The sequence below is a fragment of the Carcharhinus amblyrhynchos genome, chromosome 28, assembly GCF_965287045.1.
Source record: "Carcharhinus amblyrhynchos chromosome 28, sCarAmb.v2.hapA, whole genome shotgun sequence".
Taxonomy (NCBI): Eukaryota; Metazoa; Chordata; class Chondrichthyes; order Carcharhiniformes; family Carcharhinidae; genus Carcharhinus; species Carcharhinus amblyrhynchos.
Genome location: NC_137351.1, coordinates 25,103,399 through 25,125,421, shown reverse-complemented (window position 1 = coordinate 25,125,421; position 22,023 = coordinate 25,103,399).

Here is a 22,023-nt window from a genome sequence, read left to right as displayed (position 1 = left end):
AGCAGGATCTGCTGGTTCCACTGTTGTAAATGCAGTTTCCCATTGAATGCAGCCCTCTCCACCAGGAAACCATGGCAGGGAGTGCCATTGAGGGGGACCGTAAGATCCCACTGGCATGAACAACCAGCAGTTCCTGGCTTTGGAACCAAATTCAAGTTCTCAAACTGTTGGCAGGAATTTTGAATTCATACTTTCCTGGATAATTCGCCCAATACCTGGGTTCTTAGTCCAATAATATAACCACTATCATGCCATATTCAACCAGGCACACTTAAGAAGGTTAAAGGCTGACAGCATCTTTAGCAATTGACCTATGAAAGAATGAAATGATCATAACAAATTTCAGGACAGATGTTTTCAGAATTCACAAATGAGAATGTAAGCCTTAGGAAAACAATGACCTTTATCAAGTAATAAGCAAGTTCAGCTGGCTCAGAAAACTGAGTTTGGGAAATGCTTAATTATAAAACTGTGTACCTTTATTCTTCCTGAATAGCATGTTAAATGAGTATATTCAGCGCTGCGAATATACCTTATGCCAAAAGCACCCAGGAGTTCCACATACATCAATGGAAGCCTAAGAGTGGCATCATTTAATAGGATGAAGATTCAAATTGAATGGTCATAAACTGAAGGGTCAATATTATCATTGGTGGACCAGGTAAATCAAATGTGAACCACGTTAACTTCCCGATTTACATTAGATTCAAGGTATGCATAGGTACCTTTTGTATCCTTTATCCTGGCATTTCATTCTTTTTCGTTCACGAGATGTGGGTATCCCTGGCAAGACCAGTATTTGGTGCCCAACCCCAATACCTCTTGAGAAGGTGGTGGTGAGCTGCCCTCTTGAAACACTGCAGTACTTGTGGTGTGGATACATCCGCAGTGCTGCTAGAGAGGGAGCTCTCGGATTTTGACCCCGTGACCGTAAAGAAATGATGATACTGTTCCAATTCAGAATGGTGTTGGTTTGGTGGGGAACTTGCAGGTGGCGATATTTCCATGCATCTTTTTTTAAAAGTTATTTTTACGGGATGTGGATGTTGCTGGTCAGGTCAGTATTTGTTGTCCATCATTAATTACTCTTAAACCGAGTGTCTTCCTAAATACCCATGTTCCCAGAGCATAAACCTAGCCCTCTTGATCAATGGTCTGCTACCCTTGTCCTTCTAGATGATATAGGCCATGGATTTAAAAGGTCCTGTGAAGTTTATTTATTTATTAGTGTCATAATTGACACTACAATGAAGTTACTGTGAAAATCCCCCAGTCGCTATACTCCAGCACCTGTTCAGATGCACTGAGGGAGAATTTAGCACGGCCATTGCACCTAACCAGCACGTCTTTCGGACTGTGGGAGGAAACCGGAGCACCTGACAAAACTGACGCAGACATGGGGGAGAATGTGCAAACTCCACACGGACAGTAACCTAAGCCAAGAATCGAACAAGGATCCCTGGCTCTGAGGCAGCAGTGCTAACCACTGTGCCACCGTGCCGCCTCAAAGAAACCTTTGTGAGCTGCTGCAGCAAATCTTGTAGATGGTACATACTGCTGCCACTGTGCGTCAGTGATGGAGGAAAGGAATGTTGAAGTTAATGGATGGGTTGCCAATCAAGCGGGCTGCTTTGTAATGGATGGTGTCAAGCCTCTTGAGTGTTTTGCAGCTGCACTCAACCAGACAAGTGGAGAGTATTCCATCACACTCCTGACTTGTGCCGTGTAGGACATACCTGGGCAATTTTCCACATTGTCAGGTAGATGCCAGTTTTTTTTAGCTGTACTGGAACAGCTTGATCGAGCGCCTTTTGCTAATTGCTACAGATTTCTGTTTATATCACTTTGGTTAAATCTATAACATAATGACTTCCCTGCTGCTGTAACCGGAATAGTGTAGCACAGAACGAGAAATGAAAGCTCGCATTTATACAATGTTTTTTATATGTCTCAAAATGAGCCTTACAGTCAATGAAGTAATGTGGAGTGTAGTGGCTGATGTAATGTAGAAAATGTGGCAGCCAATACATGATTTCACACACACAGTAATGTGAAAATAATCGGATAATCTGCTTTTGCGATTTGAATTGAGGAATAAATCTTGGCCAGGATACGAGAGACAACTCCCCTACCCTTCTTCAAAATAACGAGTTGGGATGTTTTACCCAAACAGGTAGATGGGACGTTACCCAAAAAAATGGCACCTTCCACAATGTAGTGCTCCCCCAGTCCTGCACTGGCATGCCAACCTTAATTCTTGTGTCCAGGAGCTGGACTTGAACCCAGAGCCTTAAGGTTCCATGACAAGAGCACATCCAACCGAGCAGGGGATGGTGGCTCTGACGAAGGGTTGTCTGGACTCAAAACACTGGCACCATCTTCTCCCCTGACGGATGCTGTCAGACCTACTCGGATCTTCCAGCATTTTCTGTTTTTGTGACACTGATGCTGGAATTTTACCAGCTCGCAGAATGGAATTCTCTGTTGGCCTCAGTGGGATTTTACGAGCCTCGTCCGAGCAAGGTCCAAGTGACTAACCTAAATCTCTAGTCCGGGAAAGAGAAAGCTGATCGGTGTCTTTAGAATTACCGTAAGGTAGATGTAGAAAAGTTGGCTGCGATTCTCCCATTGCAACTTTGCTGTCAGCTCACGATGGGAGTCGCGCGTCTGTGGCCTTGAAAAGGAATTTGCGCTTGCATCGGGAATGCATGTGCATCTCCCACAGCCGGTGAACGGTCGCCAGTCAGACCATGCTGGAAACCGGCGGGAAGGCAGGTTAGTCATTTAAATCTGTTTTTAATCTGTTTTAAATATGCATATAAATTAATTATCGGGATCTTTCAGGTCCCAGTTGAATCTCCCACCCCGTCAAGAGTACTTCCTTCTGATGGGGTTCAGACTGGCTCCCCACGTTCAGGCAACTAGCAAGAGACCTTACCAGAATGAAGAGGGGCAATCGATGCCCCCCATCTCCCCAGGGGGTCCAGCAGTAGTGGGGGGGGGGGGGGAGTGGTGCCCTCTGGGCATGGACACCCTGGCAGTGCCAGCCTGTGCCCCTGGCACAGCCCAAAGGGCAAATGCCAATGGCCACGGGCATAAATGCCAGCCTTCATGGACCAATGAAGAAAATTGGCCCTTTTCTGTGTTATATATTCCTTCTAACTCCATGGAATAAAAAATAGTGAGAGATCATCAGTTATCTATGAAATACTCCTATGAAAACAATAATTACGGATAGCCCCTTAATCCTTTGAAAGACCGAGTTCAATTCTGGCCTCAGGTCACTAGTGTGGACTTTACATGTTCTCCCTGTGTCTGCGTGCATTCGCTCGGGTGCTCCTCTCACACTCCAAAGACATGCGAGTGGAGTTGATTGGCCTTGTTAAATTGCCCCTAAGTATCAGGGGGATTAGCAGGGTAAATGCATTGCGTTATGGGGATAGGGACCAAGTATAATTGTTGCCGGCGCAAGCTTGATGGGTTAAATTGCCTCCTTCTGCACTGTAGTGATTCGAGAGGTGGGATTTCCAAAACCAGAAAATTCTGCCTGAGGTCAACAGACCTTTGCATGCTCCCCGCCAGCTACGATTCCCGTGACGGGCTTGTTATAATTTCAATCAGGCCATTGAGGTTAGCCTAACAGGGAGTATGAACTCCCTGATTTTGGGCCAATCAGGGAGTCTTTTCTTTGTACATAACCGGGAGTGTCAGTTCCTCTGACACCCCCTGAGGTGGACTGCTGACTGCTAGCACTTGGTGTACTGCTGTTAGAGTTTGATGAAGGGATTTTGGCCTCTGCAGACTTTTACAGGGCAGGTCTGGAAAATTCTGCCTTATGATCTTATATGTTCTGCTCCCTGAAGGCTGGGGTTGCATGTCAGGAAATTACATGTGGGATTCCAGGTTGTAATGTCCAGTTTACCAAAACATGTCCCCGGTGTATAGCAGGGGTGCCACAGTAGTGAGTCACCCCTTTAAAAAATTACAGATTAAGGATGGCGGCACTTTTATACATCCCACATGGATCAGGAATGTGCAACGCTGACTCCTTTTTGGCCATGTTGTGGAACGTGAGAACACCATCACCAGATACACAGCACATACTCTTGCAACTCGGCCAACGTTGTCTACCTGATAGGCTGCAGGAAATGATGTCCCATGGCATGGTACATTGGGGAGACCTTGCAGATGCTACAACAATGGATGAATGAACACCGCTCAACAATCATCAGGCAAGACTGTTGCCTTCCTGTTGGCAAACACTTCAGCGGTCACGGGCGTTCAGCCACGGGTAAATGTTCTCCTAGGCGGCCTTCACTGCATACAACAGCGCAGAGTCGCTGAGCAGAAACTGATAGCCAAGCTCTGCACACATGAGGACGGCCTCAGCTGGGATCTTGGGTTCGTGTCACACTATCTGTAACCCTCATGACTTGCCTTGGGCTTGCAACATCTCACTTACTGTCCTGTCTGGAGACAATACACATCTCTTTAACCTATGCTTAATGCTATCTCTACTCACGTTGTCTGCACCTTTAAAACTCGATTTGGTGTAAAGACTCACATTCTAATCAGTATTCTGTAAACTGTGTGTATCTTTATATGCCCTGTTTGTGATCAGAATTCCCCACTTCCCGAAGGAGCAGCGCTCCGAAAGCTAGTGGTGTTTACTAACAAATAAGCCTGTTGGACTTTAACCTGGTGTTTCTGAGACTTCTTACTCCTTTTTGGCCTGACAGGATTTGCTAAGCTGAGAAAGGCAAGGCCTAAAAGCATGGTGGTCTGTAACTCGCCCTCAGATCTGTTACTTTGAGACACTCCAAAGGTCTGAAGTTTAAAGATAAAGCACTAGGTTAACACTGACAAATTGTTTATACACTAGAAAGATTGAGATCTTGCTGAAATGACATTTGAAAAAAAGCACTTCTTTACACTATCACAGCGTGTGACACATTGCACTCTCTGCTGGGTAGTCACTCACTCCCCAGTTACAAATTGAGTGGCAATCTCAAAACAATTTATAATTTCAATGCGAGAAGAAGCCTTTGTTTTATAAAAGCTTTTTGACAGCTCTTTAACTCAAAACTGGTTCTGAGGGTGTAACAAATGGAATATTCATCAGTGGTAATGAAATACTCTTTTTATCGTTAGAGGTCTCTATGAGTGGTACACTTATTATGGGTCATGAACCGAACACAGTCAAACTTCATAGGAACCAGACCCTGGGGAGCAGTAAGCCAACATCCCAGAGGCATTTTAAACAATGGTCTGAGTACGGTGGGGAAGGGGTGTGAGGAGATTCTCAGCATTTAGTATATTTTAACCAAATACAACAAATAATCACTTCAATGTTATTCTGACAGGCAGGCGCTGGAATGTCCATAACAGGGTGGCACATTGTTAGCACTGTGGCCTCACAGCGCCAGGGAACCAGGTTCGATTCCTGGCTTGGGTCAGTCTCTGTGTGGAGTTTGTACATTCTCCCCATGTCTGCCTGTTTTCTTCTGGGTGCTCCGGTTTCCTCCCACAGTCCAAAGATGTGCGGGTTAGGCGGATTGGCCATGCTAAAAATTGCTCCTTAGTGTCAGGAGGACCAGCTAGGGTAAATGCATGGAGTTATGGGGATTGGACATCAGAAGGATTGTGGTCAGCATGCACTTGATGGGCTGAATGGTCTCCTTCTGTACTGTAGAGGTTCTATGATCTCCATTCATGTCCTCAAATTGTTACTAACTGAACACTTTGAATTGCAGAATGTGCTCTTATTCTCTGAAGTTCTGCTGATTAATACACAATCCTGTTTCCTGGGCTGCAAACTTTGGATACAAGAGACGGGACTTTCAATACTCACTCATCCCGAAACCAAAAAATCCCACCCGAGGTCAACAGATCTTTCCATGGTCTGCTCCTTGCCCAGTCTGATTCCCGTGGTGGACAGGATGGCAAAATTTACCCCCAGGGTTTCCATCTGATAACATCAATTTTAAAGTTCATTTATTAGTGTCACAAGTAGGCTTACATTAACACTGTAATGAAGTTACTGGGAAACCCCTCCCAGTAGCCATACTCCGGTATCTGTTCAGGTGCACAGAGGGTGAATTTAGTATGGCTAATCAATCTAACCAGCACAGTTTTCGGACTGTGGGAAGAAACCCACGCAGACACGGGGAGAACATGCGGACTCTGCACAGACAGTGACCCAAGCTGGGAATCGAACCTGGGTCCCTGGCACTGTGAGGCAGCAGTGCTACACACTGTCACTGTGCCACCCATCTGCTTCTAATGAAGAATCTCCAATCAGCAGCATTCATCTGTTCCTGATGAAAGATCACTGCTCAGAAACGTTAACCTGGCTCTGATGAAGAGCTTTCACCTGGTGACATTAATCTGTTTCAGATCAAGGGGTCTCCACTCAGCAATGTTAACCTGTTGCCAGTGAGGAGTTTCCACATGGTATTATTAACCTGTCTCTGACAGATTACTGTTAATAGTTACCTCTTGTTGATAAAGGGTGTCCGTGTAACAATATTAACCTGCTTCTGATTGAAGGGTTGCCATTTGTCTTCCAAAAGTTTTTTTATTTTTCTTAAATTTACAATGCTCAGAGTGGACCTGGCAGACCCAAATCCATTCCTTGTTTGCCCGCAAATCCAAATGTAAAGTGAGTCATCGAACCCCTACAGTGCAGTAGGAGGCCATCCAGCCCATCAAGTCTGCACCGACCACAATCATAGAATCATCGAATCCCCACAGTGCAAAAGGAGATCTTTTGGCCCATCGAGTCTGCACCGACCACAATCCCACCCAGGCCCTATCCCCATAACCTCACATATTTATCCTGCTAGTCCCCCTGACACTAATTTAGCACGGCCAACCAACCTGTCCTGTACACCTTTGGATTGTGGGAGGAAACCGGAGCACCCGGAGGAAACCCACGCAGACACAGGGAGAGCGTGCAAACTCCACACAGACAGTGACCCCGGATTGAAATTGATCCCAGGACCCTGGCGCTGTGAGGCACAGTAAGAAGTCTCACAACACCAGGTTAAGTGCTAACTATTGTGCCACTGTGTCGCACCCTCCCCAGACCCTATCCCAGTCACGCTGCTTCTTTACCCTGCTATTCCCCCTGCCACCAAGGGGCAATTTAGCATGGCCAGTCAACTAACCCGGCATATCCTTGAACTGTGGGAGGAAACCAGGACACCCAGAGACAGAGACAGTATGTCCCAACTCCATATAGGCAATTACCTGAGGCTGGAATTGAACCTGGGTCCCTGGCAATGTGAGGCAAAAGTGTTAACCCAACTCATAGCCCCCACAAGAGAGACCAAGCTGACCAAGTCCAAGCTGATAGGATAAGGCGGTGCACCCCATCTTGAGCTTGATTGGAGGGTTAATCTGAGCCAAAAGGCCGAGAAGCGATCGCCATTTATTGTTAGACTGCTGCTGACGAGCAGGTTTTAACACAATGATGCAAACCGCATTTGACTATTGCCACAGTGCCATCCAGCCCTTTTCTCTTTTGTGTTGTGCAATTAAAGCTCTGAGCTCCCTCTCTCATGTTGCTGAAGTGAAACTATTTGACCAAATCCCATTCCATAACAAGAAACAAGTGTGCCATTAACGTCACTCACGACAACAGTTTGCAAACAGATCTCTCAAACAACTGAGCACCAATGTGCACAGTTCCACCAGAAGGGCATCAGGTAGAATGTACACATTAATTAGCTCCCAATTACATGTGAATTGGAGGGAAAGTGAGCAAAATCAGCATGAGGTACCAATTCAGCCAGTACCACTAACACCCCCCTCATTCCATTTGAACAGTATCCTCTCCGCCGCACCCCCCCCCCCCAACTCCCCTTGTTTACAAATTAATTTACAAGTACTTGATAGGTGACCTTATTTGCTTAGTAACTGTAGATTCATTTATCTTTAAATTAGTAGGTAATGAAGTGGAAAACCACAGTTGTTTAGGACCAACAACCCTCCTGCTAGTTAACATAATAATAAGATTGTTTTGTTGTGTGGTGACAATTAGCACTTATCTGCTGTGAGGGGAGATCAATAAAATGCCGGAGGGTGTCACGTCACTAGACTCCAGCTAAGAGGCGAGGCTTGTCAGGCTTGTTACCGCAAAGCAGACCTGGGGCTCCAACATCTGGCGGCTCAGTCAGACCTCTGTAGGTGTGGGGGGAATGACATCACCATCTCCCGAGTGAAGTGCTTCAGCGTAATGACAGAAATAAATTTGACACAGTTCAGAGCAAGCAATCTTTCTGTGTTATCTTAACCTCTTGAAGTCAGTCAGTCTTGACCCCACTCACCTTTTCTTTTCCCTTGCCTGTTTTCTCTCCATTCTGTCTTTGGGCTGGGGGGGGTGTGGTGGGGAAGAGAGAAAAAAACCCACTAATATTTACCCACTTTTACAACGTGGAGTTTAAAGTGCGAAGTTAGACCGGCAAGGGTGAAAAAAAAAATCTCTCCGTTTCCACTGATAATAGGCTTCTGATTTACTATTGCCCTCTTAACAACAATACAGGCCTTTGCAAATCATTTACCTTATCCTGTAATTTGATAAACTTCCACATACTTAGGCAGGTAGGTCTCCTGACAGCCTTTTCCATTTTAAGTTGACAGAACAAACCTAACAAATGGATTTTTACCCTTTCTGTAATGAGCAGGGATGATAGATATACAACGAGCGCTTTTGAGTTGGCCAGTCTTGTGGCTTGATTGATGAAATTATATTCAAAACTGCTAGTTGAAACAATCTGGTGACTTCAAAGGCATTTTGGCCATTCCTGTACTGAGGAATGCCTCCACAAAACACATCAGGGTGTGTTATTTGTACCTAGCCCCCCCCTTCAAGTACTTCACAAATTGACTCTGGTCGCTCACGAGATAAGGGCGGGTTCATTTTGATTAATTATACAGAAGAATTAAAGCTAGATTACAACTTTAGCAGAGCTTGCCCTCGGTGACCTACAGCTGTCTGTTTTGATTGTTGCTTGTAATTCGGACCAATGGGCAACACAAGGTCATCCAATGGTCAACGTTATTTTTTTTCAACCGAGTGGAAAAATGTGCCATCGTTTATGGCTGGCCCCCCTCTCCCCTCCCCACGCAGACATTTTCAGACAATCAAAGGTCTTTGGAAAAAAAAATGAAACAAGTTTGAGGTAGCAGACACATGCAAACAATTATACGAAGCAATAAGACTTCTGAAAGCTCCATTTCCTCGCTGGCCTACCTCAGATGTGTGGATGAGGTTAAATACACTCAGCTTTTTACAAGAAGTCTTACACCTTTGCTAACTGTGCTCTGTTGTTTGCTTAAGGCAGGAGTTAAAAGAAACCTTTCGAAGACGTATCCCTCACTCAGCTCCAAGACATTTATTTCCACTCAGAAATCGCAGTGGCACAGTGCCTCACAGCACCAGGGACCCAGGATCAACTCTGGCTTGGGTCACTGTCTGTGCAGAGTCTGCACGTTCTCCCCCGTGTCTGTGTGGGTTTCCTCCAGGTGCTCTGGCTTCCTCCTACAGTTCAAAAGACGTGCTGGTTAAAATTAAAGTTTGCTTATTCGTCAAAATAAAGTTTACATTAACACTGCAATGAAGCTACTGTGAAATTCCCCTAGTCGCCACACTCTAGCGCCTGTTCAGGTCAAAGCACCTAACCAGCACGTCTTTCAGACTGTGGGGGGAACCTGGAGCACCCAGTTAAGTGCATTGCCCGTGCTAAATTCTCCCCCCGTGTACCCGAACAGATGTTGGAGCGAGGCGACTAGGGTATTTTCACAGAAACTTCATTGCAGTGTTAATGTAAGCCTACTTATGACAATAATAAATAAATCGGAAGTTTAATTGCAAGCTTACAAATTAAATGCGCCACAGTAAAGGAGAGGTTGGGATTCTTTTGAGCTGAAGCGATATCTGTTGATGTTAAGTCGAAAGCTGAAAAAACACCCAGAATCATGAGTGGGAGTGTGTCAGAAGGTTGTAACATAACTCGAGAGGTTCTGGTGATGTTATCAACCACAAGAACGAAGCTAAAGCAGTTTGTAAGGTCATCACAGCCCAGGGATTATGTTACAGTCCACAACCTCTTCCACACATTTGCAGTTGGACACTTAATCTAAACTCCAGAGGTCCGCAGCGATCAGTAATTTGAATAGGGGAGAGCATTTACTGCACTCCACTTGAATTCAGGAATGCCTAATGGTGTACATGTCGAAATGAGCAACATGAACTGTGCACCATACAGTGCCGCAAAAGCAATTTTTGCAGTTCAAATTGTACAGGAAAAGTTATGTCCAAAGGGTTATGTTTCATATGTAGATTTCAGCTTACAATAAATCATAGAATCCCTACAGTGCAGAAGGAGGCCATTCAGCCCACCCAGTCTCCACTGACTCTCTGACAGAGAGTCTTATCCCGGTTGTTTTCTCCCTCCCTTGGTTAAATCTTCTAACCTACATATCTGGGGACTCTAAGGGGCAATTTAGCATTGCCAATCTATTTAAAGTGCTCATCTTTGGACTGTGGGAGAAAACTGGAGCACCTGGAGGAAACCCAAGCACACATGTGCAAACTCCACACAGACATTCACCCAAGCCAGGAATCGAACCTGGATCCCCAGCACTGTGAAGCAGCAGTGCTAACCACCGTACCTACTACTTGTTCAAACAAATCACCAACTGCACTCAGTCATGACCAACTGAAATTATTGATATTCCACTTTACACATATATCTAGTTCTTGTGGAGGTAAAATGTGAATCACTGAGTGAGTTACAAATATTGAGACAGCCATTGTATATTGCAATGTGTACTGTATTTTTATCATGTTACTAGAAAAGGGAAGATTGGGAGGACTGGGAACTTTGTTTTGTAGCAATATTAATTAAAATATGCTGGACAATGATGAGAGGAAGAATTGACGTTCTTTCATCAAATCATAGAATCCTACAGTGCAGAAGGAGGTCATTTGGCCCATCGAGTCTGCACTGACAACAATCCCAAGGCCTTATTCTATAACCCCACATATTTACCCTGCTAATCCCTCTAACCTCTGCACCCTAGGACACTAAGGGGCAATTGAGCATGGCAAATGCACCTAACCTGCACATCTTTGGACTGTGGGAGAAAACCAGAACGCCAGGAGGAAACCCACGCAGACACGGGGAGAACGTGCAAATTCCACACAGACAGTGACTCAAATCAGGAATTGAACCCAGGTCCCTGGAGCTGTGAGGCAGCAGTGCTAATCACTATGCCACTGTATCACCCACAGTGCAGTTTAGCATAATCTGGCTTCTATCTTATCCACAGCCTGGGCAAAGTCACAGACTTACATTCTATTAAACTATGTGACCATGGGGGCTATGAATGAATGAAGGATTATATAGCTTCTTTAGTGGTCTTGCATTGCATGAAAGGACTTCATAATGTATTACTTCTGAAGTGCAGTTACTGTATTTTTGTTGTTAAATAAAGCCAAAAATAGGAAAGATACAAATGGCCAGGCCATCTTTCCTCATGTGGATTGGATAGAAGATTAATATTTCTCGAGACTCCAGGATCCCTTTAGTTAATGCTATCTGATCTTTAATCTATGTCTGAACAGGTGCAAGGCTCTAGTTTAATGCCCCATTCAGAAGACATCACCTCCAAAAATGTGGTACAGCACCAAACTATTGAAGAAGCCATGCCTGACTGTAACACAGTGATGTGGAGATGCCGGTGTTGGACTGGGGTGGGCAGAATAAGAAATCTCACAACATCAAATTAAAGTCCAACAGGTATATTTGGCAGCACTAGCTTTTGGATCCTCAGGCTCCTTCTTCAGGTGAGTGAGGGTCACCTGATGAATGAGCAGCACTCTGAAAGCTAGTGCTGTGTGCATCTTCATTTCTGCACCATCCAGAACCCAGCCAAGGCAAAGAATATTCTCCCTTATCTCCCAAACATACCAACTCTCACCACCCTACCCTGCAATCCAGCCTCCATTTTTCACAAATGTTACCATGCATAAATGTTGGTAGCTCATTATTTACATTGAAGAGAGGCTAAGAGCTATGCTAATTTAACCTATCCCACAAGCACACTGTCAGGGAAGGAATATTCAATCCATTTTACTTGTGTAAAGTGGGGCTATCTTTAAAGGTGGCACAGTGGTTAGCACTAGTGCCTCATAGCACCAGCAACCCGAGTTCAATTCTGGCCTCGGGTCTCTGTCTGTCTGGAGTTTGTACATTCTCCCCTTGTTTGCCTGGGTTTCCTCCAGGTTTTCAGTTTCCTCCCACAAAGATGCGATGGTTAAGTTGACTGGCCATTTGAAAGTGACCCTAGTGTCGGGGGAATAGCGGGAATTTATGGTCTTACAGGAATAGGACCTGGGTGGGATTGTGGTCAATGTAGACTCAATGGGTCAAATGGCCTCCTTCTGCATTGTAGGGATTTTATGAAGATACCAAAAGAAGAAAAGGCTTAACTTTCACTACATGGTGACACTTTTATTGTGGACTTTTTACTCCCTGATCAAACTGTCACATCTTAATTCCATAACGTAAGTCTAACATGAAATGTGATTCCTAAAAGTGCCTTTTGAGAGATGCAAGTCAATGATGCATATGGAAGGGATGATGTGAGTCCCAACAACTCAATTGTCCTTTTGGAGAGCTGCACTGGCCAGATGGGCCAAGTGGCCACCAGTGTGGCGTGATCACCCCATAACCAGAACTCTTGCTGAGTCTCATTGATAAAATAAACAAACCTGACCATGGAAATTGAAATGTTGGGGACGTTAAAAACTACAAAAAAAAAAGTTTGAAAAGCAGTTGTGAGGGGATTATTAAAGGTTTAATTCTAACTCAAGAAGCAGCTCCCTCCTTTTCTATTTTGGCTGAGTGGCTGTTTGGTGTGTTAGTCCGGATCCCATACTTGTCAGTATAGAGGGGTCCCCGGGCAAGGGGTGGGGAGGGAGGTCCCAGGATCTTAAGAGAGGGAAGGGGTGATCCTGGGGCATTGAGGAGGCAAAAGATAGGTCTCAGAGCCTTGAGGCTGGGAGGAGGAGGGTCCCACAACCTTGTGGGAGTGAAACAGGACTACATATGGCAAAAGCATTGTTGTGAGGCTGAGAGGAGTAGATGGTGACTATCTCCCTTCACCCAACATCAGCAGCACTCTTGGTACTTATCACCCATGACCTCACTCCCCCTCCCCACCCCCATGAGCTGCACCCATGAGGATCCAACTCACACAAGTGCACAAACATCGAGAAACTTGCTGCAACTCAAATAGCAGCAAGCTTAAGCCATGTCCAACTGACATTCTACTGGCTATATTTGCAAAGGAAACTAGTAAATGCCACCTTAAGAATGTATGGACATAAGAACTAAACACAATGTGGAGATGCTGGTGTTGGGGTGGAATAAACACAGTAAGAAGTCTCACAACAACAGGTTAAAGTCCAACATGTTTATTTGCTACCAAAAGCCGCTAGCTTTAGGAAGAACATCGCTCCAAAAGCTGGTGGATTTTGCTACCAAATAAACCTATTGGATTTTAACCTGGTATTGTAAAACTTCTTACTATAAGAACTAGGAGCAGGAGTAGGCCATCTGGCTCCTCGAGCCTGCTCCGCCATTCAAGAGTATCATGGCTGATATTTTTGTGGACTCAGCTCCACTTACCTGCCTGCTCCCCATAACCCTTAATTCCTGTACTGCTCAAAAATTTATCTATCTGAATTAAACATTCAGTGAGGTAGACTCAACTGCTTCGCTGGGCAAGGAATTCCACAGATTCATAAATCTTTGGGTGAAGAAATTCCTTCTCAACTCAGTCCCAAATCCGCTCCCCCTTATTTTGAGGCTATGCCCCCTACTTCTGGTTTCACTCACCAATGGAAACAACCTCCTCTTCTATCTTATCTATCCCCTTCATAATCTTATATGTTTCCATAATATGTCCCCTCATTCTTGTGAATTCCAGTGAGTATTGTCCCAGTCTACTCAATCTCTCCTCATAAACCAACCCGCTCAACTCTGGAATCAACTTAGTGAATTTCTTCTGCACCTCCTCCAGTGCCAGTATACCCTTTCTCAAGTAAGGAGACCAAAACTATACACAATAGTTCAGGTGTGGCCTCGCCAGCATCTCTTGATTTAGACCATCACTCTCCTGCACACACACTATGCAACAGACAAAGGTGATTTCTGCTTTCTCCTTGGCAGGCTGTAATTATTTTTGTCAGATTTGCCATAATTTTGTACACCTCAATCAGGCACCCCCCCCCCCCTCCCCCCACCCCCCCCCCCCCCCCCCCACCACCACCACCCCCCGCAACCCCGATTCTTTTCTACTCTAAGGGGAGCAATCCCAGCCTCTTTTCGTAGCTGAAACACTCCAATCCCGTTAACATCCTGGTGTGTTTCCTCTACAAGCTTTCTAATGTGGTGACCAGTCCTGTCCCAAATAGACTCAAAAACAAATGGCTCAAGTTCTTATTGCAACTCTGTCAGTCTCACTTGATCCATTTTTTGCTAATTTGTTGATCAGTTGTGGTTGATGGAACAGTCCACAATCGAGAAAGCCTTTACAGACTTGCACGAACAATGTCAATGGAAAATTGCTATGGTCAAAGTATCCAACTGTCAGGGTTGAATGGAATAATATCACATTAGGAGACAATCAATGGACAAAAATTACACAAAGGAAACTATTAGGTTGCACAATGTGTACATAATAGAAAATGTATTACTTCATGTCTAACATTCATAATAAATGTTTGTGATTGATAAAGCATTATTCAAAGACATGTGATTTTATTTGTGACCATGCAAATATTGACACTTTTCTAAAGTGTTATATTACTTATAATGAAAATTGGTGCTTTGAGAATTTATAATCAATTCAAGTAGTGGTTTTGTGCCTTTGATATGTTAGATATGTTATTTATTAATTTTGAGGCTGTTGAAAAGGAACATTACCAAAGGTTTTGGGAGAATTAGAAAAATTACTAATGTATCCGGCAAGCAGAGTCACACTCCAGGGTAAACAAACGTTCTAGCGAAAATACGCTTAACCTTCTGTCTTTAACTACAGTTAAACTGTTTGACCTGACCTCTGAAAAGTACATAAAAACACTGGTTAATAGCTTGAATATTAACTCATTCACGACTAGTGGCAGAACTCATTTCTTCAAGTTTAGACCTGGGAAAAAGTGAAGCACCTTAAACTTCAAAGCAACAAGTGCTCTTGACTCTCAGATCTCCCGCTTCATGAGCAAATGGACTGAAGGTGTAAAATTTGGTGTAATAACATCCCCTTCACAAAGTAGGCTGAATCTAAAACATCTTGTGTCATCATCACCTTTTTACTCCTTAAATCCATTATGGTTTTCTTTAATAGCCTAGAATTTTTCTTTTCCTGTATTTCTTCCCCACAGTGAAGATTCATTTCTACCCGAGCCTCCCCAGTAGGTAAAGCCATCTCAGCTCGAGGCTTTTCTCCTGGCACGAGCATTTAAATGTTGTAAAAGGGTGATTAAATTTGAAATGTGACAAACTACGCCAATCTTTCCCTCAAAATCGCTCTCACTTCCACTTATCGCTCCATCTAGTGATCTGTTGGACATGCCCAAAGGGGCAGAAGGATTGACAAAGGGTGGAATTTTTCCATCCTGCCCGCCACTGGAATCGTAGCAGGCAGGACACCAACCATGCAAAGGCCTGTTGACCTCGGGTGGGATTTTCCGGTGTTGGGTTGAACGCAGCTGGAAAATCCCACCCAAAGTGTTTAGCCTCAAAAAACTGGAAATGTGATGCACATTTTTCTGCGCAATTTTTTTGTTGCAATTTTAATGCACTCAAGTACTCGGACACAACTCACTTACAATATTTTCCAAATTGAGGCTTGACAACTAAAGAATGGGCCTGAATTTTCAGCATGGTATACATTCACGCTTGCCTTTTGGAGTCTCATTAGCCTGTATCATTTTTCAACGTACAAAGGAAAGTTTTGCAAGGTATTCCAAATGTAATGTTTAAGCCTGACAATGTTCTAATTGCAAGAGCAAGATCTGAAGAACCACAGGACAAATCTGAAGAAGGGTTTGAAACATTTTGAAGGAGCAGGTGGTAGGCTGAAATGGGAGAAATGTACTTTTCATGCAAACAAGGTTACTTACCTATTTAGGTTTTAGGGTAGATGCAAAAGGATTGCATGTTTTGGAAGATAATGTAATTGTTATAAAACAGGCTCTCGAGCTAACAAACATCTCTAAATTAAAATCACTTCATGGAATGGTGCACGATGATGGCAGGTTTTTACAAATGTGTCTATCATCTTAGCCCCATTCCACCAATTGTGAAAGAAACATCAATGTTGGAGGTGGGTAGAAAACCAGGAAATGGCATTCATAAAAATCAAACAGGCTCTGCTGCCATTGGCATTATAAGTGCACTACAATCCAACCAAGCCCTTGGTGGTAACTTGCAATGCATCACCATATGGAGTGGGAGCTGCTTTGTCTCATGGAATGCCTGATGGAGCAGAAAGGCCAATTGCCTTGGCCTCAAGGACAATGTCAGATGCAGAAAATAAATATGTCCAAATCGAAAAGAAAAGGTGGGCGGTCATATATGCAGTCAAAAAAATTCATCAGTACATTTATGGTCAGCATTTTACAACAGTTTCAGACCACAAGCCATTGTTGGGTTCATCCAGAGAAGATAAGCCAGTGCTGCCAATAGCTTTGGTAAGAGTGAAGAAATGGTTTCTCTTATTGGGCATGTAAAATTATACATTTCAGGGACACAGATATCTAATGCCGGTGTGCTCAGCAGGTTGGCATTGCTACAGACAGTGGCATCACCACTGGTTCCACAAGGGATAGTGCTGGCATGGCGTATGATAGAGTCCTTGCAGTCTCAGTGAAACACATCAGGATATGGACAGAAAGACAACCAGTGTTATTGAAGGTTAAAAACATAGTAATGCAAGAATGGCAATATGAGAAGTCAGAGCTGCTTAAGCCCTACGAACAAAGAAGGATGGAGATATGGGCGGCACGGTGGCACAGTGGTTAGCACTGCTGCCTCACAACACCAGGGAACTGGGTTTGATTCCCAATTGGCTCACTGTCTGTGTGGAACTTGCACATTTTCCCCGTGTCTGTATCGGTTTCCTCTGGGTGCTCCTCCCACAATCCAAAGATGTGCAGGTTAGGTGGATTGGCCATGTTAAATTGCCAGTTAGTGTCAGGGGGACTAACTAGGGTAAATGCATGGCGTTATGGGGATAGGGCCTGGGTGGTATTGTGGTCGATGCAGACTCAATGGGCTGAATGGCCTCCTTCTGCACTGTAGGATTCTATGATCAATGAACCTGTGAAGACTGGGTGCTGTTATGGGGGGCTCGGGATGAAGTCCCACCCCAAGGAAGACATCTCTTGTTGCACGACTTACATCCACAAGCAGAATTAAAGCACCAACCAGACCTGGATAGAGAAATAGAAAGGATGGTTAGTCAATGCCCCAGTTGTCAAGCTCAACAGGTTTTTCCGTCACTGCTAATATGTCTCCTTGGAGGTGGCCAGGCAGAAGCCGGTCAAGTATACATATTGACTTTGCAGAACTATTCATGGACCAAGTGTTTCTAATTCTAGTGGACACATGTTCCAAGTGGCCGGATATCGAGTTGATAAAGTCCATGGCAACAACTGCCACCATTGATAGATTCATAAAAATCTTTGCCATTCATGGTATTCCAGAAGTCTTATTATCAGACAATGGCTTCACAGTGGAGGAGTTTCAGAAATTTGTACAACCAAATGGCATTCGCTATGTTGGTCAGACCTTACCTCAAATGGGTCACTGAAATGTTCTGTGTAAACTTCCAAGGCTTCAATGAAGAAACAAGTCAATATCCCTCTACCCTTGTGTATTGCCAGCTTTCTGCTGTCTTTATAACACTACATGAAATGTGACCACAGGGGTCATGCCAGCTGAGTCATTTAAGGGAGTGTTTGGATATGATATTCCCAGAGGTGGCATAGTGGCACAGTGGATAGCACTGCTGCCTCACAGCACCAGGGACCCTACAGTGCAGAAAGAGGCCCTTCGGCCCATCAAGTAGGCACCGACCACAATCCCAACCCGGCCCTACCCCCTTATCCCTACATATTTCACCAACTAATCCCTCTAACCTATCCCGGGACACTAAGGGGCAATTTTAACATGGCCAATCGACCTAACTCACACATCTTTGGACATTCAGTGTTGATTCGATATGCTTGTTGTTTCCTGTGAATTGGCAAATCCATTGTTGCAGTTAAGCTGCAGGGTAAAGTGGGTTTGCTGCAGGCTCTGGCCTACACCACAGTCAGTTAGTTCAGTTGGATGGACAACTGTTTCATGATGCAGAGCAATACCAATAGGGCAGGTTCAACTCCTATACTGGCTGAGGTTATTCATGTAGGCTCCATCTTCTCCATCTTGCCTGAGGTGTGGTGATCTTCAGGTTAAATCACCTGTTAGTGCTTCCTTTTGAAGGCCAGTGGTCAGCTGGGTCTATGTCCAACTTTACCCTACACTCAAAAGATACACCAATATCAAAAATCAAGGTCTATGTCATTGAAGTCAACCTGCCCATGATCTTTTCAGGTGAATGTTTGTATTGAAAGCCCTGTACCAAACATGTCATCAGACCAGCTGTATTGGCGTTGCTGATTGGCAAAACAGCCTCTACCTTGCAGAGGTCACACATCAACACTTCAACACTTCTTCTTACCCCCCACTGAACCATGGCCCCACCATCAGTCATTGAGCCATTTTCTCCAGGCTTGTTGCTGACCTCATCTCCTCTGGAGATCTCTCCTCTAAATTTATAGTCCTTCAAACCAAACAGCCTGTTTTTACCATCTTCTCAAGAACCACAAATACGATTGCCCTAGGAAGTATATTCTTTTCATCCTCTCCATTGATGGATTTCTTCCTATTTTTACCTCATTGTCCTATCTTTTCCCACCTAAGTACATGACTTCTCTAATTATATCCTTCACTTCAACAATTTCCAGTCTCTAACCAAGCGCTCTTCACCATGAAAATTCAATCTCTCAACACCTCTGCCCTTCAGTAGGACAGTGTGAGAACTTACCACTTTATACCTGAATGGAGGCCCTACCAGTCTTTATCTACCATTGCCCCCCTCTGTCTGATTGAATTTGTTCTCACATCGAACAATGTTCCTTCAACTCCACTCATCTCCTCCAAGTAAAAAGTGTTACTATGGGTACCTGGGTGGGTTCTAGCTATTCCTGCCTTTTTATGGAATTTGTGGATTATTCCTTGTTCCAGTCCTGCTCAGTTCTCTTCCCTCTCTTTCTAGTGCATCGATGACAGTATTGATGTTGATTCCTGGTCATACCCTGAACTGGGAAACCTCAGCAACTTAAGTTTCACCTTTCTGTCATTTTCACCTGATCCATCTCGGTCTCTTCTCTTCCCTTTCTTGACCAAGACTTCATTTGGTTTATTAATATAGATCCACCTCATGAGAAAGAACAAAAATGTCCTGCATTTATGAGAGTTCTGAATGAATGAAAATTTCTGCTCTCACTTTTAGGGCAAATAGGGCCCAAAATTACGAATTAATGATTTTAAAAAAAGTTATTTATTCTAAGTTTTTTCTTATTAATGTATTTTTACAATATCTTTAAATGTCTATGGTAAAATAATGGGTGGAATTTTCCAGCTGTGCTCACCCCATTGTCAGAAATTCCTGCCTGAAGTCAATAGGCCTTAGCATGCTCTTTGTCCCACTCACTATGACTCCCCTGATGGGCAGGAGGGGAAAATTCCTCCCTCGGTGTTATGTTGAAAAGAAAAGTGCCTACTATTATATGTTCTTGAGCATGCTGTGCTTAACATGGATAATTCATGATTAGATGGCTTTGAACTTTCCCAGAACAGTCTGTCTGGTTATTATCTCATTGCTGTTTGTATGATCTTCATGCGTGCAAATTGGTTCCCACATTTCCTATGTTACTATTGTGACGGCACTTCAAAAATATTCCAATGGCACTTTGGGATGCCCTGAGGTCATGAAAAGAGCTATGTATACGCAAGTTCTTTATTTAATAAATACCAGCAAACTTTCAGTAACATGAGTGAGCTTTAATGATTCTCACGTGATGATACTTTGTTATTTACATATTTTATGCTTCTGTTGAATGTTTAAAAATTCAGCTGTATTCTCCAGGTAGTCGGTGTGCCTGGAAAACATTCAGCTCAAGTGCTGGGAAAGCAGGATAATTATTGACTTTAGCCATATAGCGATTATTAAGATAGAGCTCAAGGACTTCTATTCATAGAAAAAAAGATCCCCAGGGTCTTCTGATTAAAGAAATGAAATTTGGATTTTGATTTGGTTGATTGACAGAGTCGTGTGATAATGTTTAATAGGAGCTCGGTATGGAGTAGAGAGATAAACAGCTTTCTGCTGAGTTTCTGGCTTCAGTTGTTTAAAGACAGAGGGCTGTAAGCTGCCCTGAAAACCAAAATCTCTTTAAAAGATTCAAGGCTGTTGATATAATTTGTAGCAAGTATGTCTGAGCTTGCTGACTGTATTTAAAGTAGCATTTAAGTCTAAGAGTAATGTCACTTACCTGGAACTGAAATCGTGATAAGTTAGAAATTGGAACTCTTTCCTTTCATTTTTTAACTATTGCTCAACTGTTGAAAGTTAAGCTGCTTCACTTTTGTTAGAGTTCTATTTAAATTGTATTATGAATAAAGCTTGTTTTGATAAAACATCCTCAACTTGTCAATAGAATTATTCCTGGAGTGAAGTATGCTATCCTCAGATTTATGCCAAGGTAGCAAAATTGTTGGGATCTAGTTTGGCTTCATAACAGTAGTCTTAAAATGCCTAATCTCTCTGGCACTGAGTCTAGGGTGGCACAGTGGTTAGAACGTAAGAACATAAGAAATAGGAGCAGGAGTAGGCCATCTAGTCCTTCGAGCCTGCCCCGCCTTTCAATAAGATCATGGCTGACCTGAAGTGGATCAGCTCCACTTGCCTGCATTCTCCCCATAACCCTTAATTCCCCTGTCTATCAGAAACCTATCTACCCATGACTTAAATATATTCAGCGAGGTAGCCTCCACCACCTCAACGGGCAGAGAATTCCAGAGATTCACCACCCTTTGAGTGAAGAAGTTCCTCCTCAACTCCGATCTAATCCTTGGGTGACTGTTTGTGTGGAATTTGCATATTCTCCCCTGTCTGCATGGGTTTCCTCTGGGTGATCCAGTTTCCTCCCCACAGTCCAAAGATGTGCAGGTAAGGTGGATTGGCCATGCCAAATTGCCCCTTAGTGTCCAAAGATGTGTTAGTTCAGGAGATTCGCTGGATAGGTGCACCAGGATAGGGCAAGGGGTGAGCCTGGGGAAGATGCCTGTTGGAGAGTCGGTGAGGACCCAATTGGTCAAATGGCCTCCTTCTGCACTGTAGGGATTCTATGATTCTATAAAGGGGATCTGGGGATGGGTTGCAAATCAAGTACGAAGAAACCTGACATGACTCCCTGAACAAGTCATGCAACTTTACAGAGAACACAAAGCTAAAAACATAAATACTATTGGAAAGAGGGGACACGTGGGAATTGAAGGAAGATAATAGTTGCTCAAGCCATTAAACTTTGTACTGAGAGAAATCAGTATTATCAAGGATATATCAAGTAAAACAGTAAAAGTGAAAATAGCATGATTATGCAAACTATTTTATTAGGGAGCGAGGAGAATGCATTACAGGAAGCAGTTATCAAATTCTTGAAAGCACTGGTACTGTGCAGAACTACTGGCAGGTACCACATTAATCATACATTCAGTGTTTATGACAGTCAGTTACATCAACATGTTGAAAAGCCCTATGTACAGATTGGATGACAGGATCCTCCACTTCTCCCAGACAAATCTCTACATAGTTATGTGTACGCAATAACAAGCGGTA